At 43.7% G+C, this 22,583-nt stretch overlaps 1 protein-coding gene across 7 annotated transcripts in view; it reads right to left on the minus strand.

Annotated features, from left to right (window-relative positions):
* The window catches only part of atf7ip2 (activating transcription factor 7 interacting protein 2), a 186,575-nt gene that overhangs the window by 124,179 nt on the left and 39,813 nt on the right, over positions 1-22,583 (minus strand). For 5 of the 7 annotated variants that reach the window (XR_010977409.1, XR_010977410.1, XR_010977408.1 and 2 more), the window contains exon 2: positions 16,502-16,648. The exons of 1 other annotated variant lie outside the window; for it this stretch is intronic. The gene's annotated coding sequence lies outside the window, so the exon portion shown is untranslated. Of the gene's footprint in view, positions 1-15,530; positions 15,598-16,501; positions 16,649-22,583 lie in introns of all 7 variants that reach the window. One more of the 7 variants, XM_068056398.1, reaches the window with a different exon arrangement.

The raw sequence follows: 22,583 nt of genomic DNA on the forward strand, positions 1-22,583 counted from the left end.
TGAATTAATCACGCAAATAGATGTAAACGGGTATGATATAGTCGGGATTACGGAGACATGGCTGCAAGGTGACCAGGGATGGGAAATGAACATCCAGGGGTATTCAGTATTTAGGAAGGACAGACAAAAAGCAAAAGGCGGTGGAGTTGCATTGCTGGTTAAAAGAGGAAATTAACATAATAGTGAGGAAAGATATCAGCTCTGACGATGTGGAATCTGTATGGGTAGAGCTGAGAAACACTAAGGGGCAAAAAACATTAATGGGGGTTGTATATAGACTCCCAAACTTCAGTGGTGATGTTGGGAATGGCATTAAACAGGAAATTAGAGATGCATGCGATAAAGGAACATCTGTAATTATGGGTGACTTTAATCTGCATATAGATTGGACAAATCAAATTAGTCACAATACCGTAGAGGAGGAATTCATGGAGTGTATACGGGATGGCTTTTCTGGACCAATACGTTGAGGAACCAACTAGAGGACAGGCCATCCTAGACTGGGTATTGTGTAATGAGAAAGGAATAACTGACAATCTAGTGGTGCTAGACCCCTTGGGGATGAGCGACCATAATATGATAGAATTCTTCATTAAGGTGAAGAGTGACGTAGTTGATTCTGAGACTAGGGTCCTGAAAGGAAACTATGTAGATATGAGGCGCGAGTTGGCTATGACAAATTGGGAAACGTTACTTAAAGGGAGGACGGTGGATAGGCAATGGCAAACATTTAAAGAGCACATGGATGAACTGCAACAATTGTTTATCCCTGTCTGGTGCAAAGGTAAAACGGGAAAGGTAGCCAAACCATGGCTTACAAGGGAAATTAGAGATAGCATTAGTTCCAAGGAAGGGGCATATAAATTTGCCAGAAAAAACAATAGACATGAGGATTGGGAGCAGTTTAGAATTCAGAAAAGGAGGACCAAGGGATAGATTAAGAAGGGGAAAATAAAGTACGAGAGCAAACCTGCGGGGAACGTAAAAACTGACTGTAAAAGTTTCTATAGGTACGTGAAGAGAAAAAAGATTGGTGAAAACAAATGTAGGTCCCTTCAGTCAGAAACAGGGGAATTTATTATGGGAAACAAAGAAATGGCTGACCAACTAAATGCATACTTTGGTTCTGTCTTCACAAAAGAGGACACAAATATTATACCAGAAATGTTAGGGAACACAGGGCTTAGTGAGAGAGAGGAACTGAAGGAAATCAGTATGAGTAGAGAAATGGTGTTGGGGAAATTGATGGGATTGAAGGCTGATAAATTCCCAGGGCCTGATGGTCTGCATCCCAGAGTACTTAAGGAAATAGCCCTAGAAATAGTGGATGCATTGGTAGTCACCTTCCGAGATCCTATAGACTCTGGAACAGTTCCTACAGATTGGAGGGTAGCTAATGTAACCCCACTATTTAAAAAGGGAGGTAGAGAGAAAGCAGGGAATTGTAGACCAGTCAGCTTGACGTTGGTAATGATGAAAATTCTAGAGTCCATTATCAAACATTTTATAACAGAGCACTTAGAGAACAGTGGTAGAATCGGGCAGAGTCAGCATGGATTTACGAAAGGGAAATCATGCTTGACATATCTACTAGAATTCTTTGAGGATGTAACTAGTAGAGTTGATGAGGGGGTGCCAGTGGATGTGATTTATTTGGACTTTCAGAAGGCTTTTGACAAAGTCCCACATATGAGATAAGCGTGTAAAATTAAAGCGCATGGGATTGGGGGCAGTGTATTGTGATGGATAGAAAATTGGTTGGCAGACAAGAAACAAAGAGTAGGGATAAATGGGTCTTTTTCCAAATGGCAGGCAGTGACTAGTGGGGTACCGCAGGGATCGGTGCTCGGACCCAAGCTATTCACAATATATATTAATGATTTAGATGAGGGAACTAAAATGTAATATCTCCAAATTTGCAGATGACACAAAACTGGGTGGGAGGGCGAGTTGTGAGGAGAATGCAGAGGGGCTTCAGGGTGATTTGGACAAGTTGAGTGAGTGGGCTAATGCATGGCAGATGCAGTATAATGTGGATAAATGTGAGGTTATCCACTTTGGTAGCAAAAACAGAAAGGCAGATTATCTGAACGGCTATAAACAGAGAGGGGAATATGTAGCGAGACCTGGGTGTTCTCGTCCATGAGTCGCTGAAGGTAAGCATGCAGGTGCAACAGGCAGTAAAAAAGGCAAATTGTATGTTGGCCTTCATAACGAGAGGATTAGCGTACAGGAGCAGGGATGTCTTGCTGCAATTATACAAGGCCTTGGTGAGGCCCCACCTGGAATAGTGTGTGCAGTTTTGGTCTCCTTATCTGAGGAAGGATGTTCTTGCTATAGAGGGAGTGCAGCGAAGGTTTACCAGACTGATTCCTGGGATGGCGGGACTGACGTTTGAGGAGAGATTGAGTCAGTTAGGATTATATTCGCTGGAATTCAGAGGGGGGGGTGGGATCTCATAGAAACCTATAAAATTCTAACAGAACATGACAGGGCAGATGCAGGAAGGATGTTCCCGATGGTGAGGGGAGTCCAGAACCAGGGGTCATAGTCTAAGGATACAGGGTAAACCTTTCAGGACTGAGATGAGGAGAAATTTCTTCACCCAGGGAGTGCTGAACCTGTGGAGTTAGCTACCACAGAAAGCAGTTGAGGCAAACATCGTATGTTTTCAAGGAGGAGTTAGATCTTGCTCTTGGGTCTAAAGGAATCAAAGGGTATGGGGCAAAAGCAGGAACAGGTTACCGAGTTGGATGATCAGCCATGATCATAATGAATGGCGGAGCAGGCTCGAAGGGCTGAATGGCCTACTCCTGCTCCTATTTTCTATGTCTATGAAATGACAACAAAGTCCGCACCCGATCCTTCGAAGGAGCCAGAAGCAATGAGGTTCAAGATTCTGACAGCTACTGGAAGGGCATGGTGAGCAGTGCTGTGTGATGTGCGGTCTTCTGCCAGGAATGCACAAATCTCTGTGACATCTCTGAGAATAGCGCAGCCTCCTGTGGCATTCCTTCTCCATGTTCAGGTCGCTCTGTTTTCGGCAGTAGATCCTACATTAAGGGTATGAGCGCTGTTGCCTTCCTGCCCCTTGTTCTTCTCCTCTACCCTTCTGCCATCTTGAAACCCAGGGCTCTGCCTCTGCTGTTGATCTTCATCACTGCCAAGCCCAAGATCGGAGATCATGCTTCCATTAGCAACTGCTGCCTTCCTTGTGCTCAGCTGGACTCCCAATAATGTCTGGAAGCCTAACCCCCTCCTCTTATGCTCCCACAATGCCAGGAGGGTCACGACCCCCCTGCACTATCCGAGTACATACAGCCCACTCTCCCTGCAACCTCTACACACAACCTGGCTCCCCAGTATGTTGCAGCCTCCATACACCTGGTCTGTCCCAGACCCAGTGTGTAACCCCACACCCCCACCAAAATCCCAAATTGGCCCCAAATGAGCTGACCATGAGCTAGTTAACATTAATTTGCCGCACTCCCAAATCAGGCAGGTTGGTGGGTCCCACCTTCCCCCATCCTGAGGAAAATCGCCAGAAGCAGGGACGACGACAGAAAACCGACATGCTATTTTTAGCACCTACCTGCCTCCATTCCCGCACCGCCCCCCCCACCCAAGGAGAAAAAAAATGCTGTCCCTTGAGTTCTGCATACAGATTTGGTCACTAGCCCTGCAGATAATAGGGAGGAGTGGCTAGTCCTTGGCATTAGGAGAATGTGTCAGCTTTGGCACAGTCGGTAGCACTCTTTCCGCTTAGTCAGAAGGTTGTGGGTTCAAGTCCTGCTCCAGAACCCTGAACATAAAACATAAAAGCTGAACACTCCAGTTCAGTCCTGAAGATGTGCGGCACTATCAGAGGTGCTGTCTTTCAGATAAGGCGTTAAGCTGAGGTCCTGTCTGCTCTCTCAGATGGATGTAAAAGATCCCCTGGTACCATTTTGAAAAGCAGGGGATTTATCCCCAGTATCCCAGCCATTACTTATTTCTCAATCAACATCAATAAAACTAATTACCTGGTCATCATTACATTGCTTTTTGTGGGCGCCTACTGTGTGCAAATTAGCCATCATTGCCAGGATCTTACCAGCCCATTGGTGTTGGGCTAGAAGGTGGTAAAATAGCATCAGGAGGCTTCCCTGCCATCATATAATATTTTCAAAGGTAGTGGCCAATTAATTGGCTTATTTATGGCCATTTTACCAAGACGCCAGGACTTTACCAGTATCAGAATGACTTTGTGCCACGTGGGGAGACCGCCAGATACATTGAGGTGGCCACCCAGTAGCTTCCCAGGGAGGTGGGGTGGGCCTTCCTTCCTGGAGGCTCCATGTCTCAAAGGAGCCCTGTGGCAGCAATGGTCACCCCTGTGGCTCCGACGCTGCCACTGGAGGGTTCACCCACCTGATAACTGGAGCCTGCTTGGCTGGCCCATTCAAAAAAAAAATTCTTCCTGGCCCTTCGAGGACACAGCAACATGGAGGTGCCCTCTCCTCCGCCTGTTTGGGCCAGCAGCTCGGAGAGGCAGACCACCATCGTTAATTTGGACAGATGTCCTGGCGGCAGCCTCTTATATGGCTGCTGCCAGTAAAATCCCCTCAGTGGTCACGCCGTGCGCCATCACAGGATCAGGAGCTGCATTTGGTCCCAGCGACAAGACCCACAGAGTGCTGGTAAAATTTCAGCCCGTGTTTCCACATTACAACAGTGACTACCCTTCAAAAGTACTTTATTGGCTGCAAGATACTTTGGGAGATCCTGAAGTTGTGAAATGAACTATTTAAAATGAAAGCCTTTCTTTCTCTAAACTATGACGAACATAACAGTTTGCGTTCTTCAGGCCTCAAAATTAAACATCTCAGAAGGGACCTTAAAGTAGTAAACAATACTTTAATATAAATTACAGCAGCAGAACAAGAGGCCACAGGTTCAAGATTGTGAAAGTTTCGGACATATACCAGACACATTTCTTTATACATTTCAACAGTTGAAATGCATAGCAGAATTGACAGCTGAGATACACTTAAGTTACACCAACATCAGTCTGCTCTAAATTTTCATCTACCCCTTGGCTGTGCTACTGATTGCTGGGGTTGGTTTTATTTAAGTAATTTGGGCGAGCTCCAAGAGAAATTCCTGACGATGACAGAAAAAGAATCTCCTCAGAGTAGTGTGGGAAATAATTGCTGCAGCCGTCACAAACCTGCATCAGTGGAGTGTCAGCAGCAGGCCTCTGGGGCAGCTTAAGAATATTTTTACAATTCAAATAGATGCAGAGTGATCACTCTGCAATTCCCTTGGGGCAGCAGGGGCATTATCATCAAATTCTCTTTTTAAAGCCATGATTGAATCTGCCTCCATCATTGCTTTGGGCAGTATATTCCAGATCATAATCACCCGGTGCCTAAAAGTTTTTCCTAGTGCCACTTTTGGTTCTTTGCCAATCATCTTAAATCTATGTCCTCTGGTTCTCGACCCTTCTACCAGTGCGAACAGTCTCTATCTACTGTCTAGCCTCCTCATAATTTTGAGCACCTCTCATCAATTTCGTCTCAACTGCCTCTACTCCAAGGAGAACAACCCCAGCTTCTCCAATCTATCCACGTAACTAAAGTCCCTCATTTCTGAAACCATTGTAGCAAGTCTTTCCTGCACACTCTCCAAGGCCTTCATATCCTTCCTAAAGCGTGGTGCCCAGAAATAGACACAATACTTCCGTTGTGGCTGAACCAGTGTTTTATAAAGATTCATCATCACTTCCTGGTTTTAGAACTCTATGCCACTATTTATAAAGTTAAGGATCCCATATGTTCCAACCTTTTTCTCAACATGCCCTGCTGAGTGAATTTATTTGCACATGTTGGCTTTAGATGTCAGGGACATTATTTAAGTGTATTTATATATGAGCTATATATTTCAGAAAGAGGTTGATAAAACTACATATTAAAAATGCTGTCACAACATTCCCTTTCAAAATATATTGGAAATTCCAACATCAGGCTACATCTATAGCAAAATCTAAAATACCAATCTGTTCAAAAAATTCAAGAACAAGTTAAGCTCTGTAGTTTGAAAAAATAACTACTTGAGATACTGAAACCATAGAAAAGTTACAGCACAGAAGGCGTCTGTGCGAGCTGAAAAAACTAGCCGCCAATCTAATTCCACCTTCCAAACCTGGTCTGTAGCCTTGCACGTTACAGCACTTCAGGTGCATGTCCAGGTACCTTTAAAATGAGTTGAGGGTTTCTGCCTCCACCACCGATTTGGGCAGTGAATTTTAGACACCCACCACCCTCTGGATGAAAAAGTTTTTCCCCCTCATATCCCCTCTAATCCTTCTACCAGTCACCTTAAATATGTGCCCCTGGTAACTGACCTCTGCTAGGGGAAACAGGTCCTTCCTGTCTACTCTATCTAGACTCCTCATAATTTTGTACATCTCAATTAAGTCACCCCTCAGCCTCCTTTGTTCTGGGAGAAACAACCCTAGCCTATCCAATCTTTCCTCATAGCTGTATCTTTCAAGCGCTGGTAACATTCTTGTAAATCTCCTCTATGCTCCCTCCAGAGCAATTATGTCCTTTCTGTAATGTGGTGACCAGAACTGCATGCAATACTCCAGCTGTGGCTTAACCAGCGTTTTACATCCTTGCTTTTGTATTCTATACCTCAGCCAATACAGGAAAGCATTCAATATGCCTTCTTCACCATTTTATCTACCTCTCCTACCACCTTCAGGGACCAGTGAACATGCAGTCCAAGGTGTCTCACTTCATCTACCCATCTCAATATCTTCCTGTTTACTGTGTATTCCCTTGCTTTGTTTGCCCTCCCCAAATGCATTACCTCACACTTCCCCGGATTGAATTCCATTTGCCACTTTTCCGCCCACTCAACCAAACCATTCATATCATTCTGGAGTCTACAGCTATCCTCTTCACTATCAACTATTTGGCCAATTTTTGTGTCATCAGCAAATTTCCCACTCATGCCTCCCACATTTAAGTACAAATCATTAATATATACCACAAACAGCAAGGGACCCAACACTGAGCCCTGTGGAATGCCACTGGAAACCGCTTTCCATTTGCAAAAACATCAACCATTAACCCTTTGTTTTCTGTCACTGAGCCAATTTTGAATCCAAATTGCCACCTTCCACTGGCTTTTATTTTTCTGACCAGTCTGCCATGTGGGACCTTGTCAAATGCCTTACTAAATTCCATGTCGACCACATCCACTGCACTACCCTCATCAATCCCACTCGTTACTTCCTCAAAAAATTCAATTAAGTTACTAAGACATGACTTTCCCCTAACAATCCATGCTGACTATCCCCGATTAATCCATACCTTTCTAAGTGGCAGTTTATCCTATCTCTCAGAATTGATTCTAATAATTTACCCACCACCGAGGTCAGATTGACCGGCCGATAATTACTTGGACTATTCCTCGCACCTGTAGAATTTGGAACCATAAGAAAATGCAATTGAAAAATAAACCCCTACTGGCATGGAGTAATTAAAATTAAAAATGAGAGTGAAAAATTTAACAGAACTCAGAAAACAGAATGCTAACTTTAACCATACACATTTTGGATTGCGGGGGAGGGGGTGGGGGGCGGGGATGGTGGGGTGGAGAATAAAAATTGAGGGACTCATCAGCAGCATAGACAGTGGCAGACCTGGTGGAGACTGAATGCAGTGACCAAGGAGCTAAGGGGAGAGCCTCCAGTAAAATCTCAGACAACACATTTGCACAACAGCTATAGGTGACCTCCCAACCAGGGAAGCAGCCGATTGGTGAGCAGCTGGTAAGTGTTTCTCGATAACAGCCTAGAAAGTAAAGGCATGGCAAGGAACCTCAGGCCCGTGGAATGCACATCTTGTGCCATGTCTTTACGGCACATCACCATTTAATTTTACTTTGTGATGTGATGGTACTATAGGGGACACCCCTCCCAATTCAAACATTTATTCTATTTATGACGTATGGTAACATATTTTTGAAGGCTTTGATAGTGAGGGTTCAGAGCAAGTATCTTCCTTAAAGAAGAAGGGTGGGACTAACATATCTAGAACACCTTGAGTGTCAAGGGGCTTAAAAGGAGAGGATATAAAAAAGGAAGCTTACGACAGATACCGAGGACTCAATACTGCAGATGTGGAGCAGTATAAAAAGCGTAGGGACGAAAAGACAAGTAAAATCAAGGAAAACCCATGATAGTCAGACATGACCTCCCCTTAAAGAAATCTGTGCTTTGATTAATCGTGTCTTACTTTAAAAAAAAAATTCTGTTCCTCAGAATTTTTTCCAATAATGCTTCCACCACCGACGTTAGGCTGACTGCCCTGCAATTACTTGGTCTATCCCTTTCTCCCCCTTTTGTAAAAAAAAAGGTACAACATTAGCTGTCCTCCAGTCCTCTGGCACCATGCTCGTAGCCAGAGAGGCCTGGAAAATGATGGTCAGAGCCTCTGCTATTTCTTCTCTTGCTTCTCCTAACAGCCCAAGATGCATTTCATCTGAGCCTGGGGATTTATCCGCTTTCAAAGATGTTAAACCCCTTTTAACCTAGTTAGAGGAAGTATTAATGTCATCCAATATTTCACGTGTCTTTCGTGATTGCAATGTCTGTATTGTCCCCCTTTTTTTTGTGAAAGCGCAAAATATTCATTAAGAACCTTACCAACATCCTTCGCCTTCACACAAAGGTTACCCTACAGGCTCAACTCTTTTAGTTATCCTCTTGCTCTATGTATTTATAAAAAACCTTGATTTAACTTGTCTTTTCATGCCCTCTTGTTGCTAGTGCATTTGATGTGGTCTTTTTAATATTTAGCAAGGCTTTTTGATAAAAGGTCCCACATGGCAGGCTGGTTACAAAAATAAAAGCCCTTGGGATCCAAGGCAAACTAGCAAGTTGGATCCAAAATTGGCTCAGCAGCACGAAGCAAAGGGTAATGGTTGATGGGTGCTTTTCAGATTGGAAGGCAGCTTCCAGTGGGGTTCCACAGGGCTCAGTACTAGATCCCTTGCTTTTGGCAGGATACATCAATGATGTGGACTTGAATGTAGGGAGTATGATTAAGAAGTTTGCAGACAATACAAAAATTGGCCGTATGGTTGATAATGAAGAAAAAAGCTGCAGACTGCAGGAAGATATCAATGGACTAGTCAGGCAGGTGGAACAGAGGCAAATGGAGTTCAATCTTGTGAAGTGAGGTTATGCATTTGGAGAAGGCTAATAAAGCAAGAGAATACACAAAAAATGGTAGGATACTGAGAAGTGTAGAGGACAAAGGGACCTTGGAGTTCACGTCCACAGAACCCCGAAGGTGGCTGGACAGGTAGAGAAATGATCAAGAAGGCATATGGGATGCTGGCCTTCCTTAGCCAAGGCATAAGAATACAAGAGCTGGCGGGGTGGGGAAGTTTATGCTGGAACTGTATAAAACACTAGTTGGGCCACAGCTAGAGTACTGCATGAAGTTCTGGTCACTGCACTATGGGAAAGATGTGATTGCACGAGAGAGGATACAGAGGAGATTTACAAGAATGTTACCTGGACTGAAGATTTTAGTTATGAGGAAAGATTGGATAGGTTAGGGTTGTTTTCTTTGTAACAGAGGAGGCTGAGGAGACTCCTAATTAAGTGTATAAAATTACGAAGGGTCTAGATAAAGTGGATAGTAAGGCCCTATACTTCTTGGTTGAGGGGCCCATAAACCAAAAGGCATAGATTTAGGTTAAGAGGTAGGAGGTTTGGAGGGGATTCGAGGAGGGTGTTTTTTCTCCATGAGGGTGGTGGGGATCTAGAACTCTACCTGAAAAGGGTGGTAGAGGCAGAAACCCTCATAACAATTAAAAATACTTGGATATGCACTTGGGGTGCCGTTAGCTACAAGGCTACGGACCAAGAGCTGGAAAATGGGATTAGGCTGGATGGCCACTTATTGGATAGTGTGGACACGATGGGCTAAATTTTAAGGGATCATTTGATCATTTTAGGGAGCATAGGCGGGGTAGGGGTGGTGGCATAAAATAGGGACAGAAGACATTGGACAGGAAGTCTGACGCAGATAATACCCTTCCAGATTTTATAGTCGACGGCTGACACGGAGGGCAAACTTTATAACAGTCAGGTGCTTGGGGGTCGGGGGGGCGGGTATCACCTGTACGCATGTGGCCATCAAGGCTCCCATTGATCAGCCTGCTGCCTTCATTAATAGGAAGGGCTTCCACTCCCTCAATGTGCAACTAGTCTGCGATCAGTGCAAAGAGATCTTACAGGTGTGTGCATAATTCCCAGGATGTGGCCACGACGCCTACATACGAAGGCAGTCGTGGGCGCCTGACCTTTTCTGTGCCCTCATGCGTCACAAGGATTGAGCCTTGGAGACAAGGGCTACCCACGGAGGACATGGCTGCTGACGACTGTGAGGAATCCACGCACAGACATAGAAGAGAGGTACAACACTTGCCATGGTTTAACCCGAGTGACCAACAAGTAGGCTACTGATCTATTCAAGATGCGATTAGGGTGCCTAGATCGATCCAGTGGAGCCCTTCAGTACGCCCTGGCGAGGTCTTGAGTATCATGGTGGTTTATATACACTGCACAACCTGACACTACAGAGGGGGGAGACCAGTGAGGATATTATGACGCCTCCTCCCATGATGAGGATGCGGAGGAGGATGCTGTCCAGGCACAACAGCAAAGGCAGCATACGATACACGCAAGGGAGTCAAGAGGTGCCCTTATACATTCATATTTCTTTTGAACCTTACCACCTTCCTGAACCACAATAATAAAGTCTTACCTTTAAGCAGACCTGTTGTTGCCTCTTCCCTACTGCACTGCAGCACCCCGGTGCACTTCGCACAATGGGAAGGCCGAAGCATTGAGCGTTTGGGGCTTCGTCCCTCACTTCCAGCGCCTTGGGAGGAAGGGTTTAAATGAATTCTCAAAAGGCATCAACAACAGAAAGGAGACACAGTCAACGAACAAGATTATTTTATTCCGTGTCACACCAGATGCACTACTGCCTATTTCGACTGCATCTTCACCAGTGATCCCGCAAGTACATCTAGGAGCTCTTTTTAAATCTTTTCCGAGTGCTCCTACGTGGTGCTTCCCCTACACTGTCTGCAGAGGTGGAAGCAGGAGTTGACCTTGTTGCCGCCTGGCTTGGGATGACCTTGGAGGCCATCCGTCCTCTGGCTGCTGAGACCTGAAGGGCCCTGGCACACTGAGGGCCTCCTGCAAAGGTGCAGGAACCACCTCTGTCGGCAGGGCTGATGGAGGTGTTGGCATCACTGGCAGAGGGGCTTTGGTGCTTCTGTCTATACCAGGAACACCTTGAGGGGAACTCCCAGATGCGGAATGCAGCCACTCCTCCCCCCTTATAAGACACACTTGTACCTCCTGCTGACCCGAGAAGGACGTGGACAAGGTGGAAACTCCAGGTGCCTCAACCCCCTATTGCGTTGTACCGCTGCATGGAGCTCATGGACATAGTGGAGGAGTGCAGGTCTGTGCAGCCACTGATTTGCAACTTTCATGGAGAGCCAAATCCAGCAGACCAATTTCTCAATGGAGGAAGCCAGATGCACAACCAGCAGAGACAGTGCTGTACCCAGGGTCCGGATGGTCTCCTCCAACGTCCGCACTTGTGTATGCACAGCTCTGACATCTCTGCCAGATGTTACCCAACCGCTCGCTGCAGCATTTCCTGTGTTTCCGTTGACACCAGAGGGACATCATCAGCCTGGGGTTCAGCATGGGCCTGACCTCCCACAGTCCTCCAACTCCAGTGGCTTGGGCTGTCACAGCCTTCATCAGCTGCTCAGATGCGTCTGCTGTAAAGGCCTGCTACCCGTCATGTATTGGGTTTGGGTCGGGTCGCTCTTCCGGGTCCGGGTTGGCCACATACAGCAAAGTAAGTGTTAAAAGTTAAAAACTGACCCGAGCGGAGAGTCCGGGATGTCAAACAGGGAAACTGAGTCTGCGCAGTGAGCGTCTCTATGACGTCATCACGCTCATGCTGCAGCTTCTGGCAGATTGGGAGTCGGAAGGTAAGAGAAGGGAACATTGCGGTGGTCGGGTCGGGCTCAGGGGGATAATGGAGGGACATGGGCCGGGTCGGGCTCAGGCCCCATGTGGTTCCGTCGGGGTTTTTTTTGTCACTTGAGCACGCCTTTAGTCTGCTGTGCTCACCAGGTTGCGTACCCGAATCCAAGCTCGTGCAATTACCCACTGCTGAGAGGGTATCTGTGCTAGTGGAGGGCGGGAGGGAAATGATGCTGCAGTGCACCCTCCAAGGTGGCCGGATGTCCCACAGCCCCTTCAGCTGCTCTCTCTCCTGTTTTTCATGACCTGCATAAGAAATCATGGATATAGAAGGATTAGGATCTGCCCATAATGACATTCCAACCACCCATTGATGCAGCAGTGATCATATGCACAGCATGGCTCTATGGTACCAGATACACCCTTCTGCCCCAGGAGATGCTCACTTACTTGGGCAGGTGTCCCTGCCTCGCCAGCTATGGCGCAGTCACCTTTTGCCCTGCCAGTTCCATGGCTGCCTCCTCCATTGGGGTGAGGACAGGGGGATAAGGCACTCCACCGACGGTCTTGGCATGCTCTATTGGGGGGGTTGTCTTACCCTGCAGACACAACTATGAAGAAAGGTAGTATCCCAGCAGGGAAATGCTCCAGATCTCTGATGGCGACAAACCAGTGGGCCATGATGGGGGCACATATATACCTCCTGTATGCAGGCCCTCTTGAGGGACCGTGTCTGGTTTAACAATGACTGTTGTGTGCCCCTCACTGAGATGCAGCCCAGCCACAGGCATCATGTACTAATGTCCTCCCCCAATGTATGTGACTGTGTGGCCAACCCCTAAAAAAACTGTTCCTTCTCACTGAGCCACATTCAATGTCCAAAGGGTCCAAGGTTTTTGGAGTTCTCACCTTAGCAGCCTGGATGAGGTCATTGACCCACTTCCTGCACTGGATCCATATTCTGGGGTGGCCCCATGGCTACTGACCTGCTCTGTAATCTCTACCTAGGCTTACAGGTCTATACCTCCCATCCCTTGCCCTTATAACCTGCAGAAAGGCATCACTAAACCACGGGGTCAACCGGAGTCTTCCTTCAGCCATGGCCAATGCAGGCTTGTGATCAGCACCTTGCCTAGCATGTAGCAGATAAGGTCCTGGGGCAGAAAAGACAGCAGACACAGTCTAAGAGGAACAGAGGGTGCTCAAACCTTTGTTTCCCATCCAGGCAGGAGTGAATACAGGGCTAGTGACCCTTTAAATATGGCGCCAGCACTTGTTGCATGAGATGATGGCGCCATCAGTCTCCCCTTCCCTGCCGCAGGCCCTTGATCGATGGACCCTGAGCCTCCCATTTCTTAACTGGCCGGCCGCCACTTAATTGCGGTTGGCTGGCCACATTTCACTCATGAGACGACACCTGCTTCCAGTGCCGCTGCGGAGAGGCTTGCTGTCACTTTAAAATTCAGTCTGATGGGCAGAAAGGCCTCCTTCTGTGCTCTAAATTTCTACGATTCCATGAAGTAAGTTAACAAAATTGTTGTGATAGAGAGTTGAATACCTAATTCGAGAACAAAAAGCTGATTAATTTCCTGCCACTCTTCCATGCAAAACATTAATTCGAGAACCACTTTTCTTAAGAAAATAAAACTGAGGATTGGGGACACTGCTGTAAGAACCAAAAGAAACCGAAATAAATGAACCAAGGAGCTTGGAACCTTTGAATTCTTACATGTGTGAATTACAGTAAAATAATGACTCAAAATGTGACAATAAAAAGTGCAATTATGAACATGCTTTTTGATGCATCAGCCCAGAGCTTGTACTGGCTCAGAGAGTTTCTTATCAAGCACAAGAAGTTGTCAGTTACAATTTTCAGCATTATTAAATGCCACAGCATGGGTTGTTCTCCTTAACTGTTAAGCCATTTGACTGGTGGAAAAAAAAACTCACCGTCCTAGCCTCAATGGAAATGAAGAAACGAAGAAAAAAAATGTAACTGCTTAGGATCAGGTACCTGCAAGCAGTCTCCTGGTTAATCTGAGTTCCAGGTTTGCCATTCAAGTTTGCATCATTGTCAATGGGCAGAACTTTTATCCCCCAGTGGGCGGGTGCGAAAATTCACACCAGTTGGTGTGCAGGCATCATCCCATCCTGCTTCATTTTCCCGGAGGCAGGATCATGGGCGGTAGGGGTACCCACCCGCAAGCAGCGGGTAGCCAATTCAAGTAAGTTAATGGCCAATTAACAGAAGCCGACTGGAAATTTCCAGTTGGCCTGCAGGGTCCCCCACACATCAGGAAAAGGGCCAGCTCCCCGGAGGCGGCCTCCTGGCGGCAGACCGGGCAGGGAGCCAGCGATCCAGACAGGCTTTGAGACTCTCCCCGTCTATCTGGTCACAGCTGTGTTCCCCCTCCACAATGGTGCCCTGGCAGCTGTGGCCATTTTTTAAATCTAACTGTTTAAAAAGTTATTGAGAGGGTGCCTCAAGATAGAGGCGCGCTTTCTCTCTCTTACTGGAGATGGCAGGCTGCAGCACCTTCCGAGCTAGGAGGTCTCCAACTGCGAGCGTCCACCAGCCATCTTTAACTGTCCAAAAAACATGTCCTCTGGCCACTAAATGGCCAATTCAGGGAAAAATCAATGATGGGTGGCTGTTCCCTACAAAGTGTGGAGTTGGGACCCCATTTGATTCCAATGCACTGACTCAAAACCCAAAATCCTGCCCAATGTTGCAACCACAAATTCAACCAGATTTCTGTGGTTGTGACCCTAACTTTCTGAGCTTTATTTGTGCTCACCGTGAAAGCCAGCTTCCATAGGAAGGATGTTGCCTTCTAGGAATCAAAATTACCCTCTTGGGAGAGGTAACAGGGAATAGAAAGCCTCATGGTTACCATCCACCCTTGTACAGTTGGGCATAAGCTGGTACAGTTCTAATAAATAAGACTATGCTAACAGACCTATGTAGATTAGACTGAAATTACTAGCCAAATATGTTGTGACACACAATTTGTCTCTCTAAATTTATCTCAGCTGAAAACTTTAATATTGTACTTAACTTCCACTGAAAATTTAAACTATTTTCTGAAACCAAAGCAATTAATTTCAACATCTTAGGAGTGCCTTTTCAAAGTTCTTTTGATAATCTTTTCAAAGTGCATGGAGTTTGTATTTCCAGGCTATTGAGATAAACCAGTTGGCCCACGCAAATTGAAAAATATGACCAAAACCCTTCCCAATAATATCCTGGATCCAGATTGTATTGAATCATGGGGTGGGCCCAAGCAGGATCAAATATACGATGCAGCAAAATGCTCTATTCTGCATTGATGAACACTGACCCCTTCCATTTGCATGACTCAATGTACAAACGCTGATAGAAATGAACATTTGGCTCAATTGTGTGAAGCCGAACCATTAGAGCGAATTACTACATTTGCAAGCTTACATTGTTTGATAAATGTACAAATTGCCTCTGCCATCTTCTCCTTCACCCTAGATGAAAGAAATGCTTTCTGGAAAGCAATCAGGAGAAACCAGTTTATATTTGCCATACTTGGCCCAATATATTTTCAAAATGTCATAAGACACATGGACTATAAATTCAAGATGTACAAAATGCACAGTTACATAAAATCAATATAAAAATAATCACGGCTATTGAATTCTACACAGTTACTACACATGTAAATATATGAAAAGGCAAGCTAAGACTTTATGCAGCAAAAGACTTTGAAAAGGATTTAGATCAGTTTTGGCCATTAGAGGAGGCCTCGAAATTGCCCTAATTATCTTAAAAATGGAGTTTTCAGCAAACAGGCTAAACACAGTAAAACAGTAAGAATGCATATTAAATTATGGATGGAAGAAACTTTCAATGATAGCTTCGTCCTATCAAGGCCACACATCAAAAGATTAAAAATATGCTGCAATTCTCTGCAGATGTATAATTCTTTTGTTAAAGTATGGCTGAGAAATTAAGGAAATAAAATTATCACCTGACATGTTATTTTCTTTTCGTAGTTCACCTGTGATCACTACAATTCCCTAATATGTCTGTTGAAAAGGAGACAGGCACCTAATGAGAAATTCTTGTGATACAAATATCATTCAGAATGGCTGATAAAATCGGTGTATTTGAGAATCAAGGGTTCAAGTATGGTGCATTGACACTAAAAATGAATTATACTGTTAGATTGTTAAATTGCAGGGAGTCTCTTTATAGTTGCACATGCAATTGAGTCTGCATAAAAAGACAGAAAGAGCAACTTGTGAAAAGTTTGCTGTCCTTTCCTGCTGGGCAAGTGAGAGAGACATCAAGCGAGAGAAGAGAAAGAAAAAGAGAGATGTATGTAATTAAGAAGTTTCCCTGAGAGTCCAGGAAATACAATTTGAGCCATCTACTCAAAATATAGTTACCAGCATGTATATAGGTCTACCCAGTAGAAAAGGATCCAGGTGGGAACAGATATCAATCACATCTACGGCTGGATGTTCACCACTCTGACGTCCCAGAAGGCTGGCACCATCATCAAAGTGGAAGGCAAAGCAACTAGCTTCGCTACCCTAACACAGAAAAATGAACTTGTGAAGCTTCTGAAATCATTGTGAATGCCGCAATCATATCAATAAGAAGTTGAAACATAAACTTGCTATCTAACCTATAAATTCATCAGCTATATGAGATTCTAACTATAACCTTGTTAACTTTATAACAATCTCATACACTGAGCTTAACTTTTTGTCAGCAAACTGGTTGCTACTGGTAATTGTGACATATCACAACTGCCTTTGTAACATCCATTATTAATAATTTTGTCAGTTAAACATATCTACCAAATAATGTGTATACTTTAATTGTTATGGTGCAATGCTGCTAAATGTGATTATAAAATGCGTTAATGAACTAACATTTCTTCATTAAACTCAGTCTTATGATCCTTGCATTTTATTGCAACTTGAACATAAAACATCCCAAGGCACTTCATAAAATCTTTACACGCTTCTCTAAGAATTAGAGCTACACATTACAAACCATACACCTCCTAATGCAACATCCAATGTTTCAATCTGTGTCTATTTATAGGGGCACAAGTGAATCCATTTAATGCCCACCACCTGCATACAATTAACAAATACCCTCCTCTCTTTTTAAATAAAAAATTAGAGTTCATATGCACAACCAAAATTTCAGAACAAATTAAAATCAAAATATTTGTACAAAGCACTACATTGCAAGACATCCCTCCTCTAGGACCCCCAACAATTTTTGTTTTACATAAAGAAATGCATGAACAGACAGTTGATGACTTACATCCACTAATTTAATTTTTACAGATTTTCTCTCCAGCATTTGTTTCAAGCCAGCAAGGTCGATCCATAATCTTCTCACTCACACTTTTCATAGTGTGTACATTATTCCTCAAGGAATGATTATCTACATAATGTTTGATGGGAATTCTGAAGATAATATACCCATTGTACAGAATCTCATTACATTTTTGACAAATACCATATCCACTGCCTCCAAAACAGCCAGTTCTTCAGCAGCTAAGTACTTTTAAACAACCCTTTTTTAAAAAAAAATTCTTGGCTTCCCAAGCCAAAATGACATTTCCCTATTTTCAACCATAAGAAATACTATGAAACCAGCTGCAATAGAATACCCATCTATGAGTAAGATTAGTATGTGAAGCATCACTAGAAATGACTAGTTTCATGTTCTTTGGACCACGTAAGAATGGGGAGCTCAAGTACGTATTTCTCCAGATTTAATTTTTTTAAATGTTTTATTCTTAAAATAAACATACCCTGCTTTAAAAAAGGTGTTTCATCATAGTATTTAACCACAACACATCAAAACTAGCATCTATTCTAGTCAGAGTGCCCAACCAGTCCAACTGATCAAACAAGCTTCGCAATTGCTCTGTCTTTTAAGATAGAAAATCATCTGTGATGCCCTAGTATGATTAACTGGGATGGGAAAAACACTCTTGTTATGTTTCAATTGTTGCACTTTATGTGTGCAAGAGCTCACCCTGAGGAGTTATTTAAAAAAAGGACTTTTCTTGTTCAAAAAAGGACAATGTGCTAAAAAAAATGGCCGAGGTTTAAAAGGTCTGGCTTTGTATATTCAAACTGTCTGACGAAGACAAAAGAATACATTCAAAGCAAAGTGGTGTCAATTATACTCATCCTGAACCCACAAGAGATATTTTTGAATTGAATGGGTTCTTCTGAAACAAAAAAGATGTGAAGTATCCACATCCTGGGCCACTGTCCGTCACCCCAAGGAAGATCCATGTCTCCCAAAAGAGGCAAAGCTGTGAAACCATTTCTGACCTTAAAAGAGCAGCTCTCTGGGGGAGAGAGTGGGATCCAGGAACAAGCATCACCAAAATCTTGTCCAGATAAGAGCTGGACGAAAAATCCAACAAGCCAAAAAGGAAGGCACCCTGTGCAGCAGAGAATTGGAAGTGATCTTCTGTCTTCAAACTGAACTTTCAACCAGAGAAATTTACAAACACCTCAGGCCTACAACTAAAGAGAACTTGATCTCAGAATTCAACAGGTTTATTGTGAACTCTGAAACCCTACCTCACCTCAAGCCACTTACTGTTTTTCCCTCTATCTGTCTTGTATGTGTGTGCTCGTGTAGTTGCGACAATTTCGGGATAAGACATGCTGCTCAATAAATTAATCTTCTGTTTTAAACCTACAAGAAAGCCTGTCGCTGTCTGTTCATTTGACAAATAAAACACAAAGGGGTTAAAACCCAAACAATAAAAACACTTGCTGCAGTCAGATGGGAATTGAACAGTGGGAACCATCCACACCCCTCATCATATGGCTGTAATACGCAGAATAGGATTGTTGATTTAAAGGTTATTACAGACTTCCTCTGCTTAATATCTAAACTACTATATTTAAAAGTCCCTGAAGCCTGACTCAATTTTAAATACTACTCCAATCTTAACACATTTTCAAATTCCACAGTACCATTCCACAAGATTCCAATAAAGCATTGCGCGATCTGCTTTCAGTTGAACACGACCGATTTTCAGCAAAACGAATCTCACTGAAAAATACCACACCCTGGAGACATCATTCAAGCTATAGACACATTTGTTTAATTTCCAGAGTTTTCCTTCTGCATCTGCTGCCTCTTTGGAGAGGTTTTAGATACATTTCTTGGAAAGTATCACCCTGCAAAATGCAGCTTTCATGTTGACTGATCTACACTCCCATGAATGTATGGCCGAAAGAGCTAAAAGGATTTTCAAAATGACTTTTCCAGCTGTGCAAGAGCCCTGTTGCTCTTCAAAACTCACAGAAGCTAGCCTCACTTTAGCCTTAAGTCCAATCTGCAAGGACTTTTTATGTACAAATCAACCTATCTGATAAAGCTAGTTGCCCCTTATCTGGTATCTCAGAATAAACTCCAAATTCTACTTCCCTTTGTTTTACCTCTTTAGTTTATTGGCAGCCACCAAAACATCACTGTCATGAGGACTTCTAATTCTAGCTTTGTTCCAAGACTGTTCTGTAGCCTTTATTTAATTTTCCAATCTATGCAAGCTACAGCCTCTACTTGCACTTTTATGTCGGTCAGGTCTATTACTGTGAGATCTCCCTCTTGCACCATCGGAGAGTCTTTCTGCGGTACATGATCATTTTCTGATGCAAGAGTCACTTCCGGACCCAACATCTGTACTTGACTGCCTTTCTGTACTCTCCACTCTTTCACCCATTCTGCCTTGGACCTTGCTTCTTGATTGAATGTACAAGACGATGACCAATATTTAAAACTTGCCAATAGCTTTTCCTGCACGTCCCACAATTATCATATTCCTCCATTCATTAGTTCTCTCTGGAATATATGCCAGCTGAGTACCCATTCTGGGCAATTAGCATGCGGATGTGGCATGACCACTTTACACTACCACAATTGTATTCGGTTCCTCAGGACCGATCAGAAAACACATGAATATTTGAGGTACAAGGTGCCTCGTTTACTTCTATCAGCTGCTCAGAGAGTCCGCGGTTCTGTAATTAATTCTGATTGATCATGAAGAATGAACCTTAACAGTTTGATTACTACGTTTGATAATTACGGTCTTACCATTGCAACCCGTTACCTTGCCAGGGTCTTTCCATTTCCTACAACCCTCTCTTTTAAAATACACCAAATTTTCTGAATTAAATTCTGTTTCAAAGGGTATGATACAATGCCCCAGTACACACCAAATTTTCTCCCAAGACCTCAGCCTCGATGAAAGTCCACCTCACTGCATGTAAAGCATTCCAAATATGCAGAAAAAAATTGAACTAATTGTAGTACTTTCTAGAACAGGGGGTCTACCGCACAGCACAAAAGGCAACGTGGGATTTCACCTATAGACTAACTGATAGAGACTATACCCTCTAACCATCTGGTGTGAATTCTTGGCATGAACAGCCTATGCCAGGGCTGTTGCAACTTGTAGGCTGGTTGATCAGCTAAGATTTTATGCAGTATTTCACAGATCATCACATGATTCCTTTCAGAGAGTTCATTGCTGCAAGGACATTCACCTATGGCATTCATGATCCATGATAATGTTTTCACACGTCTGTGAACTCTCGTGCAAATTCTCCTCCGTTATCAGTCAGAAACTTTGATGGTGCCCCAAGTCTGGTCTTAAAAAAAGAAACCCTAAGGTTTACGTTAGTTATAGAAAAAGACAAAGAGCAATCCAGAGTAAAAATAATTAATTGCAGGAGAGCCAATTTCAATCAGGTGAGAATGGATCTGGCCCAAGTAAATTGGAATCAGAGATTGACAGTCAATACTGTAACATAACAATGGGCTGCCTTTAAAGAGGAGATAATTCAGGTACAGTTGAGGTACATTTGCATGAGGGGGGGGAAGATAGGACAAGAATGTCCAGAGCTTTCTGGCTGACAAAAGAGATAGAGAATAAGATGAAACAGAAAAAAAAAGTGCGTATGACCTTGGTCAGGAGATGTCAGTTTGATAATACAAGTGAGAACCAGGCTGAACACAGACAGTTGAGAAGGGAAGAGAAAAAAGAAATAAGAGCAACAAAGAGTGTATGAGAACAGACTGGAAGCCAACATAAAAAGGAATCCAAAAAAGTCTTCTATAGTCACTTAAAGAGTAAAAGGAGGAGTTTGACCGATTAGGGACCAAAAAGGGATTTACGCATGGAAGCGGAGGGCATGGCTAAGGTACTAAATAAGTATTTTGCATTGGTCTTTACCAAGGAAGATGATGATGCCAAAGTCATAATGAAAGTAGAGGCAGGTGAGACACTGGATGGGCTTAAAATTAATAAAGAGGAGGTATTAGAAAGGCTTGTTGTACTTAAAGTTGACAAATCACCAGGACCGATGAGATGCATCCGAGGGTATTGGAAGGGGGGGGGGGGGGGGAAAGATAAGGCTGGAAATAGCGGAGGCAGCGGCCATAATCTTCCAAGCCTCCTTAGATACAGGGGTTGTGCCTGAGGACTGGAGAATTGCAAATGTTGCATCCTTGTTCAAAAAGGATGCAAGGATAAGCCCAGAAACTACAGGCCAGTCAGTTCAACCTTGGTTGAAATGATAATCTGGGACAAAATTAATAGTCACTTGGACAAATATGGATTAATTAAGGAAAGCCAGCACGGATTCGTTAAGGACAAATAATGCTCAACTAACTTGCTTGAGTTTTTTGATGAAGTAACAGAAAGGGTTGCCGAGGGTACTGCAGTTGATGTGGTGTTCGTGGACTTCAAAAAAGCATTTGATGAAGTGCCACATAACAGGCTTGTCAGCAAAGATGAAGCCCAAGGAATAAAAATGGATAGTGGCAGCCTGGATACAAAGTTAGATGAGTGGCAGGAAACAGAGTAATGGTGGACAATTGTTTTTCGGATTGGCGGAAGGTATATAGTGGCGTTTCCCAGGTGTTGGTATTAGGACCACTGCTTTTCTTGATCTATACTAATGACCTAGATTTGGGTTTGCAGGACACAATTTCAAAATCTGCAGATGACACAAAACATCAAAGTATCGTGAACTGTGAGGAGGATATTGATGGTCTTCAAGAGGGCATAGACTGGATGGTGGAATGGGAAGACTCGTGGCAGATAAAACTTAATGCAGGTAAGTGTGAAGTGATATACTTTGGTAAGAAGAACGAGGAAAGGCAATATAAAATGAAGGATACAATTTTAAAGGGGTTTCAGGAGCAGAGGGACATGAGGGTATATGTGCACAAATTGTTGAAGGTGCCAGGACAGGTCGAGAAAACAGTTGATAAGACATACAGGATCCTGTCTTTAAAAATAGAGGCATAGAGTACAAAAAAAGGAAGGTTATAGGTGAACCTTTATAAAACACTGCTTTGGCCTCAAGTGGAGTATTGTGCCCAACTCTGGGCACCACACTTTAGGAAGGATGTGAAGGCACTGGAGAGGATACAGAAAAAGATTCATGAGAATGGTTCTGGGGATGA

This window comes from Heterodontus francisci, chromosome 24, assembly GCF_036365525.1.
Source record: "Heterodontus francisci isolate sHetFra1 chromosome 24, sHetFra1.hap1, whole genome shotgun sequence".
NCBI lineage: Eukaryota > Metazoa > Chordata > Chondrichthyes > Heterodontiformes > Heterodontidae > Heterodontus > Heterodontus francisci.